Source organism: Dermacentor variabilis, chromosome 10 (assembly GCF_050947875.1).
Source record: "Dermacentor variabilis isolate Ectoservices chromosome 10, ASM5094787v1, whole genome shotgun sequence".
NCBI classification, from domain to species: domain Eukaryota; kingdom Metazoa; phylum Arthropoda; class Arachnida; order Ixodida; family Ixodidae; genus Dermacentor; species Dermacentor variabilis.
Genome location: NC_134577.1, coordinates 72,988,168 through 73,004,355, shown reverse-complemented (window position 1 = coordinate 73,004,355; position 16,188 = coordinate 72,988,168). Strand labels below are relative to the sequence as shown.

Genomic DNA, 16,188 nt, shown 5'->3' with positions numbered 1-16,188 from the left:
GGCCCTCACTTTCCCTGTAGCGCCAGAGAGGGAGCACCTAAAGCCTTCAAGTCCGCTTTCTGGAAACGTCGGCGTTGCACAAGAACAAACTAAACCTATAATGCTCACAGTGACCGGTGGCTTCTCGTCCGTATTCGACATGCCTTGCTCTTGAGATCGGCGTTGGATTTGTCACACTAACAGGCATACGCACGGACTGTCTGCCAAAAAGCTTCCACTGCAAAACAGCTTCTATCTCCGCGACACCCTCGATGAAAGACGTAATGGTCTACGCGGGACGCGCGTTTTCACGAGAAGTATCGAATGGAACGAGACACCTCGGGACGCCAATCGTGGGGGACAAGGCCCACAAAATTCGACTGTGAACTCGCCTGCATGTGCGCATCTGCCGCGCAGACGCTCGCCGCGTTCGTGGTATCGCGCGCATTATTTTCGCTAGTGGGGCGTACTTTTACAAGGCAACCGAATGCAAATTTGTTTAAAGATTTCTTCAATCCGTCATCGATGATTTTTTCCTTGATCTTGCTAAAGAAGGGAAAAACACAGATTGACCTATAGATAAACAGTAATGAGCGATCACTTTTCTTAAAAACTGCAGTAACCTTAGCACGTTTAAGCTGGGGAGGACAGGTGACTGTTGCAAATACGGAGGTGAATAATTTGAGAATGAAAAAAAATGACATTGATTTATCAATTTGTTTAGCATGACAGGGATGAATGTTGTCTTTTCTAACGCTAGCTCTTTTTGAATTCTTTATTACTCACACCACCTCATTAGTAGTAGTATAAAACATACAAAATGATTGTCGTAGACGCTATGATGCATACGAGTTTCGTCCTCTTCAAGTGGAGAAACCAGGAAAGAAAAAATCGCTGAAAGCATCCGCAATCACAAGTTGATAAATAAAAGCATTGCCGTCGTGCAAAATTTGGGTATGTTGTGAGCTCCTTGTTTTCTAGTTAAAAACCAATTAGCTATTAGTCATTTCTTGCATCAGAATGGCATTTAAGTACCTTTATTTCAACCATTTCGTTTCACAGTTCACAGCGGAGCTGCCAATAGGCTAGTTTCCAGCCTTTCGTGATGTGCGTGTGCAAAAAAAAATACCATCATGTGGGCTTTTAGGGGTTAGGAGTTACTTGCCATTGATTAAGAGGGTAGAAGCCTGTAGGGGATATGACTCTATAGGCGAACGACGTAGTTTATGTCTGTTTCGTGTCACCCTTACAATGGGTATGCTAATGAACCACAAGATATTGACTATTTCTTCTTTCTTATAGGAATAGGTTTAGCATTTGCAACATCAAACATTTTGTCTTTTGCTGCATGTCAAGTATAGAAGCCCCAGCGCCGCTGTAAATTATTCTGACGTCAGAGATTTCAGAAGCATATTTGCGTGGTTGAAGAGTTGCGGCGAATTACATGTTCTCACAACTTGCTAAACTTCGTATTTTATTCTTTTAGAACATAAGATTGCTTATCGACACCGATGAAAAAATAATAAGCTGGGCCCGAACACACGCCATCGTGAAATATTCATGACGCTTCGGCTTCACTTTCTTTACGTAGGCCTTGTCCGAAATTAAGGCTGGGTGGATTGATATTGTGCAAGTGTAATTCATTTAATCTATCTTGTGCCTGAAGGTTTCGCAGAGCATGAGGTTTCTTTGATTTACTGAAGTTTGACGACATTTGTTACTTGAATGAACGCGAGCATAAGGTTGGCGTTCATTGCTATTTGTAGCCTTTGAGGGTAACTTGTAACTTAAAACATAACGAACCTTCTTGGGGGCGTCTTGGAGTTACCTGCAATGCATTCAATTTGGTGTGTGCTGCTAATGAAAGAGCTGGAAAAAAGGAGACTTATTTTCAGTGGCATATTAAAACAACAAAAATATGAAATAGCGCTTTTTCTTCAATTAAATTAAGTGCAGTGAAATTACTAACGGAAAGAACCTTTGTTTGAAGCGTATTCATAAGGGCAGCGCGGCAGTTATACTGAGTTATACTGTTATATACCGTTATATATACTTATACGGTTATACTGAGTTATACTGTTATTAAATAAGCAAGTGAAATCTTACTGCAATTTTTAAGTCATACTAAGTCATTTTTGGCATGTCTCTGAGTACCATGGGAAGAAAACTTATTTCTAGAGGAATATGAATACCAGAAAATGAGAAACAGCGCTATTTCTTTATGCAATGTAGAGTAAAAGTGTACTGGAAAGGCGTAGATCATTTGATTAAACAGTATTCACAAGGGCAACGCATCCATTCGACTGCTAGCGAACACGAGAACACAAAGCGCAGACGGAAATGCCGGCGAATACTGTCTCTATCCTCGCCAGATCTACTGAAACACCTCATGAGAAAACCGCGAAGTAAAACTCAACACGCAAACTTAAAATTCACAAAAGGTAACTATATTTCATATTTTCCATGGCGTAGTGGCTTCGTGAGGGTAAATATCGGGAGGCGCAAGAGTTATCGTGGCAACCACGCTGCGAATGAAACTGCAAACTGCGCAAACGTAAGCTGCTGTTGCTTCATTCAGTGAACAGGGGGGGCAAGGCAAAGTTGCAGTCGAGTGAGCACACAACAAAGGGATTAGCTTCAATATGTGTGTCAGCATCATCGTTTCTTCGTTAGAGGGCTAAATCATTCCGGCTATATTGCCTGTTATTTACCTAGTGATATCATACTTGCCAATTAGAAGATAATTCGAAATCTTACGGCAATTCATACGGCTGATGAAGCAGCATGCCGTAGTTCCTGTAGTTGTATAATACTTTGCGACCACTATGAATGCTTCGCATTTCGCTCGAAACTGTGACGTTGAAATAGTGTATTGTGGTAGTGATTTCACATCGCTCTAGCACCACCCCAAACATCTTCTAAAATACCAAATAAGCGTTATGGTAGCCCTAAGGGGCTTCATTGAAGATAAGGAAACTAGATCATCATTTTCATACTCGGATATTCTCGTTATATAGCTTTGAAGCAATTTTTACCTCTTCTCGTAGCAAGGTTAGAGTGCTCTCAAATAACCACCCGAATATATCATAATTAGTAAATACGTGCGTCTTCTGAATTTACAGATGCTTTCGACACCCATCATCAGCAAGTACACCTGAATGACATAACTTCAGGTATACGCTTAATTTAGTAACGTTTGACTAAGGAGCCTAAAGGAATCACGAAGTATCATACCACTGTTTACCTGTGTCTTGGTAGGCTTGGATACGAAGCACCTGTTCAGGCCGAGGTATATGGAATACGCAGACTAAGCACGGTGGCTAGCCATTATAGCTTATGTCAGCAGCACGTATGGACTTCGGCTCCATCGGCAGTCTCGGGGAGGTACGTCATTGTGAAGTTTTGACAAATCGGATCGGACACGTTGGACAAGCTATCAATGATTTCTTGCTAGAAATACCCGCCTTCTTTCATTTGGAAGGAATACACATAAGCTACTCATAGACGAAGTGTATGCTCGTTCACGCAGTCGGCGTCACCATCCAGCTGTCACGTCATCCCCCCATGCATGGCCGAGTGTTGTAGGTCTCGAGAAGGGCGCTGTGCGCTTGGCTGCGAAAACGAGCAAGCCAGGTGGACACACGCTCACCAAAATCGGGTCTATAGTGTAACCAGGAAAACCTTCTGACTTGCGCTACAGGCAAGCGTACTGCCAACACAAACATGCGCGCTCTTTCTGAGAAGGAGCTGTGCGCACAACACACTGTGGTGCATACGGTGGTCTTATCAAAATGGACACTGAACTTGCAACTATAAGCGTCGACGGTTCTGCTTCGGGCTCATTGCAGGCATCATCGAGCAGCAACGGCTGCAACGGGGGCTAGCACCAGTCCCTCCTCACGCCATTGCGAACTGCCTAGTGGCGGTTAGTTTTGTCCGTCTTTATGCTTGAGTTTATTTGCGTGTGTTTGTATGTGTGCAATTTCAAGAGAAACGCAATCCGAATGTGCAATAATATATCTTTCTCAAACTGAATAGTAATATCTATTGGTACTTTTACGCAAAAAGCATAAAAGTAAATCAAATATTTGCCTTCTTTTCAAAACTTCTGTGAAACGAATCTCCGCCAATATGCTTGTTCATCGCTTGTCACATATTAGCTGACTTAATATTTTACAATGAAATTGGAACGAATTGCAACCGATAAGTCGCCGCCCCTCCGTAACGGTAAAAACTTAAATCAATGAAATGATCATGTAAAGAGACCATGTAAAGAGACCATGTAAAGAGAAATAAATTGAGACAGAAATTGGTCATTTCATTACGGCGTTCTTCACAAGTCGTAATAAAATCAATGCACCTTTTAGAAGTATTCTAAACATCCTAAGGTGAGCCCTATGCTATTATCGCCTGTAGATTTAAATGCCCAGGCTCCAGCTGAATTCAATACACATTTTCGAAGCAAGCTTGCCACCGTGTCGCACTAACTTATATGATGGTTATTGCCTCGCAATAGCAAGAACCAAACTGAAGAACCTTCCCTTCTCCACTGGTGCCATCGCAGATGCAGAACGATTCAAAATCGCCTTAGAAAATCCCTTGCAACGCTTTATGCGTTATCATTTCACTGCACACGTTCGTAACTATGACATCCATGCTTGTACTGCCTTCGGGCCCTGGAAGAGTTCAGAGTAAATAAATAAAAATCGGAGTATGCCTAAGCACTTCCTATGACTTGTGAAGGCGAAAACATTATTGTCCAATAGAACACTGCTGAGCGGTCCTTCGAGTTTTGCGCCACGAGTAATGTTTGCCTTAATGCTCGTTCCGCACAACATGTATTCGGAGAGTTCACGACGAAAATGGATTTCGCTGGCTGCCTCCTTGCTCATTTTGCTGCGTGATTCCTTTAGCTTGATGATGATGATGTGTAGTGTTTTATAGCGCAAGGGCCAGGTTTGGCCAAAGAGCGCCATGACAAGTGGTAGTGTGAACGATGTATTAGGGAAGATGTGACTTGGCTGTAAAGTGGCCTAAAAATAGTCGCTGTAAAGCGCGTAAAATCTACGTGCTATAAAATTATGGCGATGACTAATGACGAATACTATGAACATTAAAATCCTTCGTAGAAGAATGATGCATTCTTTAAAATATGCGAGATGTTAAATTGCTTACAGCACTACTGCCTCGCCAGAGCTCGTGAACCACAAGGGCCTAGAGGCATGTGCTATTCAAAATAATTGTCACAGCGGCATCCTCTGAAGAGAGGAAGCGCTGCGAACGTGTGGGGCTAATAACACGCGATACAACATCTTTCAAAAAACCTAGGACGGCGTTCGTGTCAAGGAGTGGCTCTGGACCAAGTAACATAACAGGATGAAGAGGGATGTGCTGCCGGTATGCTAAGAGAAAATGTTTCTTTCTTTCAGATTCGGCTTCCCGACACTCCAGTAGGGCGTGGAGGACGGTCAGCCTCTCCCCGCATCTACCACAGGTTGGAGGCTCGTTTCCCGTGAGTAAAAAGTTATGTGTGCCAAAAGTGTGTCCTATACTTAGACGGCAGAATAGGACATCTGTCCGGCGGGATTTTGTTACAGGAGGCCAGAAACCTAATTGTGGCTTTATTACATGCAGTTTATTATTTATTTCTTCGTCCCACATGCGTTGCCAGTGGTTTCGTAGTGTCCTTCTTAAGAAATGCTTCAGCTCTGTGACAGGGACCGAAGCAGTATGGATTAACTGCATGCAATGAAATTGATGTGGCCATCTGGTCGGCTAGAACGTTTCCCTCGATGCCCCTATGTCCAGGCACCCAGCATATAATCACATGTTGGTTACATATATACGCTTTACACAGTTCGGAGTAGAGTTCATTAAATACTGGATTTTTGCGATTACAGAAAGACATAGAGGCCTTCACAACACTGAGGGAGTCCGTATATATAACTGATTTCTGGAGTTGTGATTTATTTATATGCTTTACGGCCGACAGCAGTGCGTAGGCGGTGTACTAGAGTGGACGGCCATGTTTCGCTACTTCCGAGGTTGCGGCTACCGACGGCGTAGGTAGTTCAGGAACCATAGCGGTGCGTGCTGCACGAGCCAGCAAGCGAGAGCCAGCGCCACGAGCCCACAAAACGCGATTCCGAACTCGCCTGTGCGCATCTGCCGCGCAGACGCTCACCGCGCTCTGCGGGTCGCGCGCGTTTTTGTCGCTAGCGGGAACGTACTTGGTGAGTAGAGTAACCGAATGGAAATGCAATTTGGTCAGGTGGAAGAATAATAAATTTGTTTAAATATTCCATCAGTCATTTTTCGATTGCTTTCTCGATGACCTTGCTAAAAAAAGGGTAAAACACAGACTGGCCTGTAGTAAATTAGTATTGAGCGATCGCCTTTTATAAAAACTGGAGTGTCCTTAAAATGTTTAAGCTCGCGAGGAAATGTGCCGCTTGTAAACATGAGGTCAATAATTTCTCAACAATCTATGTTGAAGGCAGAACAACTTATATTGATTTAGAAGTTATTTTAACGTGACCAGCATGAATGTTGTCCGGCCCGGGATAGATATCTTTCAAATGTTTCTGACACCATTTCGTCAGCATTAATTAGAAACATATAAAATTATTGTGTATGGCACATTGATGTATACGAGTTCTGTTCTTGAGTGGAGATATCGGGCAAAAAAAAATCGATGAAAGTGTCTGCAATCATAAGTCGCTTTATATATTGCCATCGTGGGATACCTTCGCTATGTTGTGAGCTTCTTGTTTTCAAGTTTCTTTCTTTTTCGGACAGAACCGCACTGAAGTATCGTTTGTGGATAACATTTGGTTTCACCTATTAGAGTGGGGCAGCCTTACGCTACTTACCAGCATTTCGTGATTTGCGTGTGTATAAACTATCATCATGTGGGTCGCGTTCAGGGGTGGTGGTGTATGAGCCACTGATTAAGGGGCTAAAAGTCTGCAGCGGGTGAGACTCTATAGGGGAAGGACGCAGCTTTTTTCGGTTCCGTTTCACCCTTACAATGGGTAGGCCACGTCTCGTTCGAACTGTGGAAGAACAGCGCGCATTCAAAGAGCAACGGCCGGAATATAACCGGGAATGTGCGCGGTAACGGCGGGGCGCACACAATGCCGACAAAGCTCGTGCTGCAAACGCCAAGCCTGAGCGCGTCGCCAGACAAGACAAGGTACATCGCAAGGCGGAGAATGCTGCCCAGTTACATCGGCGCAAATGTGTCAACGTCGATCGGTTAAAGAGTGAGAATGTCAGGTTCCAACGAGATTTTCCGGACCGCAACTTCCGCGTCAGTTGCAACGTGTGTGGCGCACTGTGGTTTGACAACCGCCTTGCTACCATCACCACCGTGAAGGACATAGAGAAGCGGCCACGTACGTTGAATGTGTTAATGCGGTGTTTCCCTGACCAAATGCGTTTCCGACTTTCACCTGTGTGGTACATGTGGAGATGGCCTCCCAAAGGGTGCCGTTCGCGTTTCGCCACGGCGAACGGTTACGTGTATCCGCCCGTGCCGGCGCACTTTCCGAAGCTCGACGCTGTGGATTAACGGCTAGTCTCGCCATGCCTTCCCTTCATGTGTATCAGACGTTTGACTCATGGGGGTGGGCACTTGAGAATCAAGGAACAGGTCATCAACGTGCCCTTTGACATTCAGGAGACGGTTCAAAGTCTTCCACGGTACGTCGACGGCGGCATGGCCGTCAAAGTACACATCAAGTGCCATCTCTCTGTGATGTGTGAAGCGCGCGAAAGAGTGCCGTGGTGGAAGAAGAGAAAGAAGATGACAACGTATTGCTTGCGCGGAGGCAAATTCAGTGCTGAATGGAAGACGACGACGACGTCGGGGAGCATGAAGAGCGCGAACACGCTGCGCATAAAGGTAATACAAAAATAAGTGACCCAAACGGGAAAGTGCACGGAGTTCACAGAGACCAATCAGGAAAATACAAACCGGCGAAGGTGGCAGAAAAGGAAGGCGCGCTCACGGAAGAGGGGCAGAGTTCGAGAAGCGGTGTAATGAACATAGGCCACAGGATCCTGAAAACGGGCCATCGGGTTACGGATCCGAGCCACCAGGGCTTCGCTCGAGCGGGGCCTCCTGCCATCTCGTTCCCAGGCGTCACTACTTTTTCCGAGCGCGGCCGGCGAACTACTCTACGCGAGGCCGGCGAATTTCTGCGCCCGCAGGGAGAGTGCGAGCAGTCGGGCTACGGGCCTGAGTTTGCACCCAGCTACCAGGCCGAGGCGCCGCCTCCACCTGCCCGTGCCACCAAGCCACCTGCATCCCGCCTCCAAGCCCGAGCTGCGGCCTTGTCGTTGGCTACTCGGTCAAGTACATCGACATTATGGTGACACGAACGCTATTTTTTATCGAAACCTCGTCTCCGCCCCTCCGCGTTGAACTATTTCGTGCACGCTCAAACTCACATTCTGCCCCCATCTCGAGTGCTGTGGCTACTGTTATAGCTCTCATTATATTTTGTTTCTAATTATGAGTTTTTCAATGGGTGGTTATTTTATGTCTCTATTTTCGTTTGTTGCAATAAAAGTTTCATGTGCATCTTCGAAAAAACAGCTTTGGCCTCAGCTGAATTTCCGTAGGCGCCCCCTTTTGGAACTGTCTGCAACAATTAATCACACTGCTTTCGATGCCCAGTTACAAGAGGGGTCCCGTGAAGAAGGGCAAAGTAAAGGCCTGGCTCAACGTTCTGGTGAACTTCCCATCATACAAACATCATAGTGAGCGCGTTGACTAGCAGATGCTGCATAAGATTCCATAGAAAGATGAAAGAAATGGCGAAGTACAAGACAATATTGAGAAGATATCGCCTTCTCAATATCTTCTCAATAGAAGTACAAGACAAGATTAGTCACACTGTAGTGTACGACGACGCGTAGAGCCACGTTGCCGGACTGGAGAAGTATGCGCATCACGTGGCCATAGTCCCCGGCTCTAAATATACACAGCTCCGCTGGTCACCCTTCTTTATAGAGTGGAATCATTTTGAATTTTTTTTAAAGCTGAGCAGAAAGTGAGTTGCAGAATTTCTTGTACCGCCTACCTAGTGTTGCATTGAATAGTTGTCTTTTTACTTTTCAATAAGGGCCTTTTTGTGTGTGTGCATGGCTTTTAACAGACTATCAGTGACGCATGGCTTTTGAGGTGTCGCCACTTACTTTTGCATTTGCGTATCTTAGAGTGATCAAAAGTTTCTCAGAAAACGCGAGAACCTGCGGATCGTTAGTGTGAAGAACGAAATACCAGTCAGTATGAAAAAGAGGTTCTCAGAAGGTATCTTTTTTTAAATGAACTTTGGTGCAAGTATTTGTATAAGAATAGCGCGCAGATATAGTGTGCAGAAGGACGATAAAATAGTAATATCAGTTTTAAATATTCTCGCATTAGGTGGATTCAGAATATAAGAAAATGCGTGATCAATGGAGTACTGGAACGCGGAAGAAATGAACGAGTAGGGACATTAATGAGACATTAATAACCAAAACCATGAACACAAGATGAATAACTGAGGGAGCTCAGGGATGACTGCATTACGTTATGTTCATATTATCCGCAATTATGACACTTTTGTTCACTATGGATAACTTCGTCATTATATTTTCGAGAGAAAAACAAATACCTGGAGCTTAGGAAGAAGGTTAACGGCAAACGCAACCAAAGATGAAATTTTTATTATTGGTGTTGAGAAAGTTAGGATGAAATTCCAACCAAACTGATTCGCAGTTTCATATATTTAGCCTGAGGTCTAGTCTGCGTTTGTATGGGATTCCAGTCAAGATCCGAACACCTGCTCCACCGTTGTTATTGGAGAGTCAGTCGGTATACTCTGATTTACATGAAGCTAAAAAGCAAAAGTTTTTATCCACTTTGCTAAGCCATGTCTCTGAGACAACAATGATTGAAAAGGTGAAACGAAGTCTTGAAAGGAGGTTCTGGAAGTCATCGTTGTGCTTGCGGAGGCTGCGCGCATTGAAATGGATAAGAGAGTGATTACCTTTCTGAAGCAAGTCATCTAAGTCACTCGTCGTCGTTATGCCATGATTGAAGAAACGGGTTAAGGCGGGCACAAATTAAAACGCTGAATACTTAATGAGCACTAGGTCTGATTCATCGGCAATGTGGTACACCCTGGCTTTCTCGGCTTTCCTGTCTTTCCTTTTCAAAGAAATTGCCATTTCTTTTGTTCTTATTCCAAACCCAGCGCCTTTGCAAAAAGAGCGTTATTTCGCGGTTTCATGTCTTTTTGATGTGGACGGCGCTGTCAACAAAAGCATTCACACCGATGTCACTGAGGTGAAGCTTACCCTTAAGTGCCTTACTGACAAATTCGTCCTTCTTTATGCGCGCACAGAATCTGGCTACGATGTTTTCTTCTCTTGAGCTTTTGTAGGCACTAGATGGGGGACATCAAGGTCAGCCGCATTTGGTTCTTTGCAACAATACTTTGATTTGGCCGAGTTGATTCATCTTGCCAGTTTTCATTAAAAAAAGCGCTAAATACGAAAACGAAGTAGAAGGAACACATACGACAGGACTGGCGCATGACTGGTGCATGACTGCGATGCAGCGCCCCCCTTAGGTGCAGGGGACGGCCCCTGTCTTCAACCCTGTTCATTCTAGATTATTGTTCCAGCTCAGCCACGCTTTCGGAGAGTGCTTTCTCCTCTAATGTGACCTTTGTGTTATCACTTGTAAGCTTGAATTTTTCATCCCGCTGTTTCTCAATGGTGTGATTTCAAGCACCTAAACTTGCTTTCATGTTTTCAAATGCTTTCTTTTTCTTTTAGTTCCACATCATCAAGCGCAGTGAACGGCAACTTTAACTGAAATTTCCCGAGAATGTCGTTAGTGAATTGCCTGTTTTAAGTTTCTACACTCAATTGCTTCAATACTGTCGGTAGGTTGTGAATGTGTCGGCATCATTGGGCTAGCAACAAAGCGGCAACCAATCAACTTAGCACGAAAGAGCACAAAGGGAAAAAGAAAATGTGACAGCAGCGATAGCGAATTGGCAACAAGCAGAATATTGAGCAAAACATTTCTTCAACACTAACCTGCACTTGCAGGCAAAATACGTCCGGCAATGCTTGTCTCGCCTACGCAGCTACCAGGGAAGCCTCGGTGAGGGTCCTGCTTGGTATAAGTGGTGCTCAGACAATCTGACGGCACCTGTTGGATTTGGAGGAAGTTGTCGTCCACGAAGTCAGTAATTACTTCCTACGTGCTAATGACGATAGGCAGCAGGCCGAGATTCCTGCACATGCAGAGGAAGTACGTCAAGCAATGCTTGTTGCGTCGACATAACCGCAAGCCTGAATAAAAGTTAAAAGTATATTTGCGTGGTTCAGGCATTTCAGGGCATTAAATGTTCTCACAACTTGCTAACCACAGCATTTGGTTCTTTTAGAAAATAATATTGCCCATCTATACCGATGAAAAAATGAGCTTGGCCACAACAGACGTCTTCGGGAAAATTAATGATGTCATTGCGAGCTGGCGCAGGAATTTGAAGGTGGCGTCACCGTCCCACGTCTGCTTCGGCGGCATTTTGTGTACGTAGTCCTTATCTGTCACTAGGACGGAGGTTGTCTTGGTATGGTGCAGGAGTAGTTTGTTGTGGTATGAGCAGGAGTAGCGTGAGGGTACTTTGCCTTGTGTAAGTTTGCAGACCACTGTTGCTTGAACAAAAACGAGCATAATTGGCGTTCATTGGTGCTTGCAGCCATAACGCGTAACGCGTACCTTGAGACATTCTAAGTCATTTTTGACATGTCTCTGAGTAACATTCAATTCAATTCAAGAAGCGACCAATCGCTTCTTGTCTTCCTGAGAATCGCGGAACACGAAAACACAAAACTTGGACGCAAATGCCGGCGAATACTGCCTCTATCCTCGCCAGATCTTCTGAAGCTCCTCACGAGAAAACAACGAAGTAAAACGCTACACGCAAGCTTTAAATTGACAAAAGTTCAGTATATTTCAGATTTGCTATAGAATAGTGGCTTGGCGAGAGCAAATATCGGGAGGCGCAAGAGTTACGGCGGCATCCACGCTGCGAAGGAAACTCTATAATCGTTGCTGTGCTGTCACCACAAAGCACGAAAACGACGCGATGAATTTTCTTCACTTCAAGATGCAAGGCCGCGGCGTCACAGGCTTTCAATATAGCCTCTGTTTGAAAGCTGGTTTTCAGCGAAAGTCTTTATGGGGCCTCCCACGCGACCCGCTGAGGTGCGCTTCGTGCCAGTGGATTCGTAGCAAATATTTCTTCGGCCAACCATCGAAGGTTATATTCGTTTGTGGTAACCCTGCGCATACGTAACCTGACGCAGCACACAAAACCTCCATCAGTGAACAGGGTGCGCGGAACAAAGTTGAAGTCGAGCAAACACGCAACAAAGGGATTAGCGTAAATATGTGTGTCAGCATCATCGTTTCTTCCTGAGAGGGCTAAATCATCCCGGCTATGTTGCCCATTATTTAGCTGGTGATATCATGCGTGCTAATTTAATGATAACCCGAAATCTTTCTGCAATCGACAGGGCTGATGAAGTAGCATGCCGTCGTTCCTGTAGTTGTCTAATACTTTGCGACCACTACGAATGCTTCGCGTTTCGTGCGAAACTGTGACGTTGACATAGTGTATTGCGGTGGTGATTTCAGATCTCTCTAGCACCGCCCCAAAGATCTTTTAAAAGGCCAAATAAGCGTTACTGGTAGCCGAAACAGGCTTCATTGATGATAAGGAAACGACATTTTCATTTTCATACTCGGCAATTCTCGTTATATAGGTTTAAAGCTATTTTTCACTCTCGTCGTAGGAAGGTTGGAGCGCTCTCAAAAAACCACCCGAATATGTCCTAACTAGTAAATAAGTGCGTCTTTGAATTTACAGATGCTTTCGACAGCCATCATGAGCAAGTGCACATGAATGGCATAACTTCAGGCATTCACTTACGTTAAATTTCGTGAGATTTGACTAAAGAACCAAAACAAAGCACGAAGTATCTCATCTAGTTTTGCCTGTCTCTTGGCAGGCTTCGATTATAATTATTTATTGAGGCAGAAATCTACGGAATACTCAGACAAAGCACGGTGGCTACCCATTATAGCTTATGTTAGCAGCACGTATTGACATCGGCTCCATGGACAGTACAGACGACTCTGCCTCCCTTTCAGTTTTCATTAATCGTATCGGTCATGCCAGAATTAACCTACTCCTTTCATTTCAGAGGAATACACATAAGCTACACATAGAGGAAGCCTGTGCTCGTTCCCGTAGTCGGCGCCACCGTCCCGTGGTCACGGCATGCAGCCCATGCACGGGTCAGTGTTGTAGGTCGTCGATAAAGGCGCTGTGCGTTTGGTTGCAAAAACCAGAAAGCTCAAGCGGACACACGCTCAAAAAAATCGGGTCTATAGTGTAACCAGGAACGCCTTCTGAATTGCGCTACAGGCAAGAGTACTGCCAACACAAACATGGGTGCTCCATCTGAGAAGTAGCTGTGTGCTTACCATACCGTTATGCATACGGTATCCTTATCAAAACGGACAGTGAACTTGCAACTATAAGCGTCGATGGTTTGCTTTGGTCTCATTGAATGCATCATCGAGCAGCAACGGCTTCAACGCGGCTAGGAGAACACCCCTTCACGCCATGGCGAACTGCCTAGTGGCGGTAGTTTTGAGCATCTTTATACTTGAGTTTATTTGCTTGTGTTTGTGTGTGTGGTATTCCAGAGAAACACATTCCAAATATGAAATAAAATATATTTCTCAAACCAAATAATAATACTTATTGGTTCTATTACGCAAGAAGTATAAAAGTAAATCAAAATTTTGTCTTCTTTTCCTTCTGCGAACCTAATCTTCGTCCACATGCTTAATGCTTGATCAACAAGCTCAGATATTAAGTGAGTTAGGATTTTATAATGAAATTGGAACGGTTTGCAACCGATAAGTCACCGCCCCTTCGTAAGAGTAAATACATAATGAATGAAATCATTATGTAAAGAGATAATGCAAAGAGAAAAAAATTGAGAGAGAAATTGGTCATTTCACTACGGCGTGCTTCACACGTCGTAATGAAATCAATACACCTTTTAGAAATAGTCGAAGCAACCTAAGGTGAGCGCAATGCTATTATCGCCCGCAGAGTTGAATGTCCAGGTTCCAGCTGAATTCAATACATATTTTTGAAGTAAGCTTCCCACGGTGGCGCCCACACATATATGATGATTATTGCTTCACAACAGCCAAGCGCCAAGTGGAAAAACCTTCCCTGCTCCACTTCTGTCATGGCAGATGCCGAGCGATTCGAGACCACCTTAAAAAATGCCTTGCAACGCTTTATGCGTTGTCATTTCACCGCACACGTCGTTTGTAACTATCACATTCATTCCTCTACTACCTTCGGGCCCTGCAAATATTATTAGCTAATAAATAAAAATCCCAGCACGCCTATACACTTCCTATGAGCAGTGAAAGCGAGAGAAATATTGTCCAATTGAACGCCGCTGAGCAGTAGTTCGAGTTTTGCGCTACGAGAAATGTTTGCTCAATGCACGTTCCACCCACCATGCAATCGGTGAGTTGGCGACAAAGGTGGATTTCGCTGCCTTCCTCTTTGCTCGTTCTGCTGTGTTCTTCCGTTCGCTTACTTCGTCTGCGGTGTGCTAGTGCAGACGGCCACGTTTCGCTACTGCCGAGGTTACGGCTGCCTACGACGTAGCCCGTTCAGACTGCACAGCTTGACGTGCTGCCCGAGCCAGCATGAGAGAGCCAGCGTCACAGGTGTTCGAGACCCACTGTCAACGTCTATCGGAATATAGCTCCCATTGTTCCACTGCTACATACGATGCCACCTGTTTGCTAGATTGGCCATTTGATGCTTACTTCCCACGTGCGAATGACGATAGGCAGTAGGCCAAGATTGCTGCATATGCAGAGAAAGTACGTGAGGCAATGCTCCTTGCGTCGACATTGCCGCAAACATGTACATAAGTTAAAATTATATTTGCGTGGTTGAGGCACTGCGGGGCAATAAATGTTCTCACAATTTGCTAATCTCCGCATTTGGTTGTTTTAGAATGTAATATTGCCCACCGGTACTGATGAAAAAATGAGCTGTGGCCCGAACAGACCTCGTGAAAATTAATGACGTCATTGAGAGCTTGCGCTGGGACTTGAAAGTGGTTCAGTGCCCGACTTCTGCTTTGGGATCATTTTCTGTACGTAGGCTTCGTCCGACTTTAAGACGGAGGTTGTCTTGGTATGGTGCAAGCGTAGTTTTTTTTTCTCTTTCTTGTCTCCAAGTTTCTCAGAGCGTTAAGTTACTTTGCCTTGTGTAAGTTTGCAGAGCAATGTTGCTTGAATGCAAACGAGCATGATTGGTGTTCATTGCTGTTTGTAGCCATAACCTGTAACCTGTATCTTGAGACATTCTAAGACATTTTTGGCCATGCGTCTGAGTAACATTCAATTTGGAACTTGTCACCAGCCAGACAGATAGGGAAAAAACGTATTTTCAGGGGAATATGAAAACCACAAAATGAGAAATAGCGCTATTACTTCATGCAAAGTACAGTAAAATTGCTAACGGAAAGGCGTGCACCGTATGAATAAACGCTATTCACAAGAACAACGCGTGCATTAGACGGCTAGAGAGAAATCGCTTCTTGTGTGTCTGAGAATCGCTCAACAGGAGAACGCAAATTATTGACGCAAACGCCAGCGAACACTGTTTCTAGCCGTGTCAGATCTACTGTAAGTGCTCACAAGAAAACAGTGAAGTAAAACTCAACACTCAAACCTAAAACTGACAAAAACGAACAATGTTTCACACTTTCCGTGGCGTAGTGGCTTGGCGAGAGTAAATATCGGGAGACGCAAGCGCAATGGCGGCAACCATGCTGCGAATGAAACTGTTTTACTCACAGACCTGTCGCCACAAAGCACGAGAAAGACGCGATGAATTTTGTTCAGTTAGAGAGGCAAGATGGCTTGGTCACAGACATTCAAAATGGGGTCAATTTGCAAGGAGGTCTACAATCGAAGGTTTTTTTATCGGGCCACCCACACGCTCCCCGGTCGTGCAATTCGTGCCAGTGGATTCGTACCAATCGGCGCATCGGTCAACCCTGATTGGCTGAATTCGTTCGTGG

At 44.7% G+C, this 16,188-nt stretch overlaps 1 protein-coding gene across 2 annotated transcripts in view; it reads right to left on the bottom strand.

Moving 5' to 3' along the window:
* LOC142559614 (uncharacterized) overlaps positions 1 to 14,745 on the bottom strand; it is a 93,309-nt gene extending 78,564 nt beyond the window's left edge. Inside the window, exons 1-3 of one of the 2 annotated variants that reach the window (XM_075671189.1) lie at positions 14,603 to 14,745; positions 11,080 to 11,279; positions 1,783 to 1,848 (exon numbers count right to left, since the gene is read on the bottom strand). The gene's annotated coding sequence lies outside the window, so the exon portion shown is untranslated. The remainder of the gene's footprint in view (positions 1 to 1,782; positions 1,849 to 11,079; positions 11,280 to 14,602) is intronic. The other variant, XM_075671188.1, reaches the window with a different exon arrangement.
* Between the last annotated feature and the right edge of the window lie 1,443 nt (positions 14,746 to 16,188).